Source organism: Dermacentor andersoni, chromosome 2 (genome assembly GCF_023375885.2).
Source record: "Dermacentor andersoni chromosome 2, qqDerAnde1_hic_scaffold, whole genome shotgun sequence".
NCBI lineage: Eukaryota > Metazoa > Arthropoda > Arachnida > Ixodida > Ixodidae > Dermacentor > Dermacentor andersoni.
The window spans coordinates 183091899-183099058 of NC_092815.1; the positions used below are offsets into that span (position 1 = coordinate 183091899).

The 7160-nt window shown below is 49.6% G+C and overlaps 1 pseudogene; it reads right to left on the minus strand.

The window, feature by feature from the left end:
• Positions 1-1666: 1666 nt before the first annotated feature.
• Positions 1667-5047, minus strand: LOC140215861 (uncharacterized; annotated as a pseudogene).
• Between the last annotated feature and the right edge of the window lie 2113 nt (positions 5048-7160).

Consider the following 7160-nt stretch of genomic DNA (forward strand, 5'->3'; position numbering starts at 1 on the left):
TCGCGTGCTTTGGACGGATTGGGCTAATTTCTTAATTTCCTAAAATTAATCGTCACAACGCGCACTACTGGAGTGACAGGAACACCCACTGGATGGCACAAAAACGACATCAATACGAGTGGTCGTTTAATGTTGGCGCAATGTTTTTGATGGCAACATCATTGGACCCATCTTTTTTGACAACACACTAACGACGCAACGCTACGTGAACGACATCCTCGAGGACCCCGTGAACGACGGCTGTTGCAACGTTCCACTTGCGCACCTTCGGAACATCTGGTTTCAACACGATGGTGCTCTTGCGCATAGTATTAGTCAGACTTGAGCGTGGCTCGACAAGCTTTTTCCTGGACCGAGGATTGGCCAGCACGCACTTGTACCCTGGCTTGCAAACTCGCCGGGCATGACACCAGTGGACTTCTTGTAGTGCTACGTGAAAGACAGCGTGCATAGCAGCGAAACTACCACACCGGACGCCCTATAAAGGCAAAAATAAGCAGAGCCTGCCGCGAGATTCCAAAGTCGTTGGTCAAAGCTGCAATAGCACAACTGTTGTAAAGCACTGCATTGCTTCAGACGACGACCTATTTGAGCACGTGCTATAATTGGCAGTGGAAAAAAACCGCTCAAGACTGGTGTAAAACGTGTCTGTTTAATGCACCTTCATTATGTCACCATATCCTTAAATAGAAAAGCTTGCGACAAATATCGAAATAGGTAAAAAACTGCGTTGTTTTGCCTCTTTTCCGGAGTTCAAGAGACAGAAACTGCCTTTTTCTTTTTCCGTGCTCTTTTCCCACTGTTCTTTTTAACATTGGCTGAATTTCTTTTGTAGCTTTGTGTCATGATAATCGAATGTTAAAGCTATCCCGAGCGCCTCATGACCGAGAACAACATTCTCGCGTCAGCAGATGCTGACGCTTATCGCACCACGCTAATTAGGTTGCGAAACCTCTCGAGCCATCCTACATAATTAAGCCTTATACGATGCTGCGATAAACGAATGCAGCCGTATATCTTTCAAACGCTGATCGGAGGCGCTTCAGTAGCGGCAGGCGAGCGCGTATCTATTTCATATTTCGCGTATTTCGTGGGCTTTTTTTTTTTCTTGACAAAAAAAAGAAGCAGGCACACTTCAGCACGAAATAAATGCTTGATTCGGAGGTTATTTAGGGTGCCTTAGAATTTTGTAATTGACATGTTTGCGATCCAAGTAATAATAGAAAGTTCACTAAATGGCCATGAAAAAAATACTGGCTGTAAGTACACACGACTGCCGCTACTATGCCATCAGTACAATTTCTCCAGAGCTCTCGGGTTTTTTTTTTAATATCTTGGTCCAAGTTGACTGGGACACCCGGCATAAGCCGAAAAGTTTTCATTTGTTGGAACCTCCCATCAACCTCCTCAATATGTCCGATGTTGCGTACCGAATTGTGGTTCTGCTCCGAGCACTCGCACTGTATACTTATCTGTTCGCGTTTAATTGACGATAGGAACAGTGCTGTAGCGCGGGTAACAACAACAGACGCAGTAGGTGCAAGCAATGGAATGGTTTATTGAAGATAGCGTGGCTGCTTTTATGCTGTACGAATCAGTAGGTGCATGCGCAATTCGTGATGCGATAGGCGGGTTTCCAATGACGCGATGCGGCACTTCCTCCCCCTTAGAAGCCTAGCCTGTCGGGTGGTCTCCTTGTGCGCGTAGAACGACTAGGAAGTCCTAAGCCCGCCGGCACACTTGAGGTTGCTTCACTGGAAGCCTGGGATGTAACAAGTGATCCGTCTGACGATGGTTCAGCGTCTTCCTCTGCAGAGGGTTGATTACTCTCTGTGACTTGGTTGTCTCCGGGTCGAGTTGAGTAGAATTCTTGCTTTACTTCATCCGCTACGAGTCGTGGCCGCACTTGGTCCACGTGACGGCACTGCACCCCTCCTGTGGTGTCCACCGTGACCATACGCCTACCTCTTGTTGACGTCACCCTGCCTTGTAACCATCTCTGGGAAGCCTGATTGTACTGCCGCGACCAAACAGGCGCTCCCGGTGAAAAGACTTGTGGCAACGGTGCCGGGGGTCTGCTCACCGTGGGATCCCGTGCCACCTCTTCCTCTGGAAAATGTGCGCTTAGGCGGGTCCTGGGTTGAAAACCCAGCAACATCTTCGCGGGCGACTTCCCATCTCGAGTCGGTGTTGCCCTGTAACGTAGCAAGAACTTGGAAATACGACTGAGCAGACTTCCATCCTTATTTTTCTTGATACATTCCTTAATGGTGAGCACTGCACGCTCCGCCAATCCATTTGACTGCGGATAGTATGGAGCGGAGGTAACATGACACACATGGTTATCTTTGAAAAATCTTTCAGTCACTGAACTGCTAAATTGTGGCCCATTGTCGGAAACGACTGTATGGGGCAGACCAAAACGCACGAAGCTCCCTCGCAGTACTTCGACTTAGTTTCTGCACTTGCTGTTTTAAGAGGTACTGCCTCTATCGATTTCGTTTCCGCATCTACCACCATCAAGATCATGTGACCTTCCACTGGCCCTGCATAGTCGATATGCAGGCGAGACCAACGTTTGTTTGTTTTCGGCCAGCTTGAAGGGACCTGTACCGCTGGCATGGGCCAACATTGCACGCATTGCTGGCAGCTTTGTACCAGCTTGTCTATGTTGTGGTCCAATCCAGGGTACCAAAACATCGTACGGGCCAGGACCTTCATTGCAGTCATGCCTGGATGGGTGTCGTGAAGTTCTCTCAGAATAAGTGCCCGCACGGTCTCAGACAAAACTACGCGATCATCATCATCATCATCAGCCTGGTTACGCCCACTGCAGGGCAAACGCCTCTCCAATACTTCAACAACCCCGGTCATGTACTAATTGTGGCCATGTCGTCCCTGCAAACTTCTTAATCTCATCCGCCCACCTAACTTTCTGCCGCCCCCTGCTACTCTGCCGTTCCCTTGGAATCCAGTCCGTAGCCCTTAATGACCATCGGTTATCTTCCCTCCTCATTGCATGTCCTGCCCATGCCCATTTCTTTTTCTTGATTTCAACTAAGATGTCATTAACTCGTGTTTGTTCCCTCACCCAATCTGCTCTTTTCTTATCCCTCAACGTTACACCCATCATTCTTCGTTCCATAGCTCGTTGCGTCGTCTTCAATTTAAGTAGAACCCTTTTCGTAAGCCTCCAGGTTTCTGCCCCGTAGGTGAGTACTGGTAAGACACAGCTATTATACACTTCTTTTGAGGGATAATGGCAACCTGCTGTTCATGATCTGAGAATGCCTGCCAAACGCACCCCAGCCCATTCTTATTCTTCTGATTATTTCCGTCTCATGATCCGGATCCGCCGTCACTACCTGCCCTAAGTAGTTGGGCTCCCTTACCACTTCCAGTGCCTCGCTGCCTATTGGAAGTTGCTGTTCTCTTCCGAGACTGTTAAACATTACTTTAGTTTTCTGCAGATTAATTTTTAGACCCACTCTTCTGATTTGCCTCTCCAGGTCAGTGAGCATGCATTGCAATTGTTCCCCTGAGTTACTAAGCAAGGCATGCTGCTCGATAACCTCAGTATATTAGACGATTACTCACAGTGAGTTCGTATCTGCGAGTTGAAGTACGGCTGAAGGCACTGTTGCTCCGGCCCCAGGTGGTTTGGCCAACCACGAAGGATCCACGTCTTCACCTGTCGGAGAAGCATGTCCTCGCTCGTGCTGCCTGCCAACTGCTCTGCGCTAAGAGAAAAATCTGTCAAAGCTTGCGCATGTAGCACATATTCGACGGGATCATCTTCACCAGGGTGCCCTTGCTCCAGCAGCGGCAAACGGCTCAAAGCATCGGCATTCGCGTGTAATGGTCCTTTCCGGAATTCTATGTCATACTGATACGCTGATAAAAGGGGTGCCCAACGCTGTATCCTGGCCGCCGCCATTTGCGGAATTGGTTTCTCGGGATGGAACAGCCCTGTCTACGGCTTGTGATCCGTTCTCAAACAAAATCTATTACCGAAAAGATAGTCTCTGAACCTTGTCACATCAAAAACTAGGGCGAGCGCTTCCTTTTCCAGTTGCGAGTAATTTCGCTCCGCCGGCGTCAAGGTTCTAGAGCGAAAAGCTATCGGATAGTCTTTGCCGTTGATGCGGTGGGACAGCACTGCGCCCAAGCCGACCGATGAGGCATCGCATTCCAGTCGAAGGGGTTTTCGCGCGTCATAGTGGACCAGAAATTTAGCCTTGCCTAAGGCACTCTTTGCTTCTCTAAATGCGCTGTCCTGGGACGGCTCCCATTGCCACAACACCCCCTTTGCGAGCAAGCGATATAAGGGAGCCAGCGTCGTTGACAAGTTGGGCAAGAATTTAGCATAATAAGTAACCAAGCCCAAGAACGATTTCAGCTGGCTTGCCGATGTTGGCTTCGGCGCGGCCAGTACCGCCTCGAGGTTATCTTGCAGAGGATGAAGACCTTTGGAATCGATGCGGTGCCCCAGAAACGACACTTGTGCTTCCCTAAACCGGCACTTGGCTTTGTTCAACTTCAGGTTGTGTTCACGAAGCCGCTGAAACACCTGCCGCAGTACCGATGTGTCGTTTTCCTTTTCCGCCACAATGATGTCGTCGAAGTACACTTGAACATTCGGCAAACCTTGCAAAATCGATTCCATGCGTCACTGGAACAAGGCGAGGGCTGAAGCAATTCCAAATGCTAGGTGATTGTAGCAGTAAAGGCCCCGGTGTGTGTCGAGTACCGCCGTCTTTCTAGCTTCATCGTCCAGCGGCGGCTGATTGTACGCGTTGCGTAGGTCCAGAGTGCTGAAGACTTCGCCTGCCGAAAGCGCTGCAAATATGTCTTCAACTTTGGGCAGGGCATACTGTTCCAAGTGAGACGCCGGGTTGACTGTTAACTTGAAATCGCCGCACAATCGTATATCGCCGTTCTTTTTTGCTACCGGAACCACCGGTGTTGCCCAATCTGAAATGCTTATCGGCGAAAGCACTCCGTCTTGCACAAGACGGTCGAGTTCGGCCGAAACTTTGGAGCGCATGGCATAAGGCACTGTACGTGCCTTGCAGAAACGTGGGCGGGCTCCTTATTTGAGGTGTAATTGCACAGGGGGGCCCTTGCAACAACCAAGCTTATTGTCGAAAAGATCCGAAAATTCATCGAGCAGAGGCGTCATCTTGTTATCACGAAGAACATGTACACTTGAGGTGGTTCTAGTGTCCCAGAAGGACACACCCGCCTTACGGAATGCCTCTATCGTGTTCCGGCCGCAGAGCAGTGGTCCGTCACATGCCACCATGATTAGCGTGCTGTTCACAACAGTCGATCCAGACTGAACCCTCATGGTTATCTCGCCGACAACTGGCAATGGCCCGAGGAAGCATGTCAAGCGGAGCGACGTTTTTTTCCAGTGCCGGCTACTATTTCTGATGTTTCTTAAATATGTTCTTCGGTATGACGCTGACCGGAGAACCCGTGTCTAGAATCATTCGCAATTTCCGGCCCTGCCATGTCAACTCTTCCTCGAGAGGCTTCAACGTAGCTCTGTCGGCGGAGCTCTGAGCGACAAGAGCAAGCAACATTTCTTCTTCGTTCTCATCTTCCATTTCCTCGACGGCAAATCAAATGCACCACGTTCTCGAGGGCAGCCACTGCTGCAAACTTTCGCCAGATGACCTTTCCTGCCGCAATGGTGGCACTTGGTGTTTCGATGACGGCACATGTGTGTTGTGTGGGGGCCGCCGCAACGCTCACATGGATGGTTGTTCCTTGCAGTGTTCCACTTCGTCCAGGGTCGTCGACCTCGCTGCGACTGTACAACATTTATGCTGGTTCCCGTAGTCACTGGGTCTGCTTCTCGCATGTCACGAACGTCGCCTAGCGCCTTCTCTGAAGCTATGGCAAATTCTTCTGCTCCCTCAAAAGTTAGCTTCTTCCACGTTAATAGGCAGCGTCGTGCGTCGTCGTCCCCGATTCCGCATACTATGCGGTCTCTCAGCATACGGTGCAGCGAGTTGCCGAAGTTGCAACTTTCCGCCAGTCTCCAAAGGTCGGCAATGTATTCCCCAACGCTCTCTCCGTCCCTTTGGTTGCGCATGAAGAACGAGAAACTCGCCGCTATTTCATTAACTTGAGGATTATAATGTTCCTCGAGGTATTCAACGACTTCATCGTACGTCTGGCTGTTAACCGACACGGTTGGAAGGCGTCCTTGCAAAATGCGCACGACATTATCGCTCAATGAAGACGCCAGCAGAGCTCGGTGTTTCGCCGTGTCGGTAATTCCATTGCCCTCAAAATAAGCTTCCAGAAGTACCCTGTACGTGCTCCAGCTGCTCACCGTCTCGTCGAAAACCGGTGGGCGAGATGCCATCATTCGATCCTGTCAGTCGCTGACCATGCTCACATGAAGTCCCACCGTCGTCGCCACTGCTGTAGCGCGGGTAACAACGACAGACGCAGTAGGTGCAAGCACTGGAATGGTTTATTGAAAATAGCGTGGCTGCTTTTATTCTGTACGAATCAGTAGGTGCATGCACAATTCGTTATGCGATAGGCGGGCCAATGACGCGATACGGCAAACAGTACATTATTTTTGTGCACATATTAGCTCTTTGTTTGCATTGTTGCCATGGCTACGCAAAGTGTTTTCACTACTTTGTTCACTCTAAATATTTCAGCTATAAGTTCATGGACTCATCAAGAAGCTGTAAAAGGTGTTTGTGGAGTCGTGTTAATTGCCCCTGTTTACATATACCAGATCATATAACATATGTACTCAAAGAACTGGGTTCCTTTTATTAAAGAAAGATTGGCTAGCCATTCCGGCCCTGCAAAAGTGGATGCCCAGCGAAGCTATTGAAAACCACCACAACTGCTAAGGGGGTTACGCAATGCTCAATGGCATTGCAGTAGTGGTAGTAACGGTAACTGAGAGCAATGGTAGCAATGGTCATTTTGACAGCACGCTGCCAATGGTCGTACTGCCGTTTATTTTTCCGTTTGCCGCTCCTCGTATTCACGCTGCTCCTCGGGAGTCCTAACTATGCGTTGCCTACCCATAGCGGTGCAGCAACAACAAAAACAGTTGCTAGGCTGGTTCATTTGTATACGAAAGGCTAGTGACGTCACTCCGTACATCGCAAGCTGCCGTC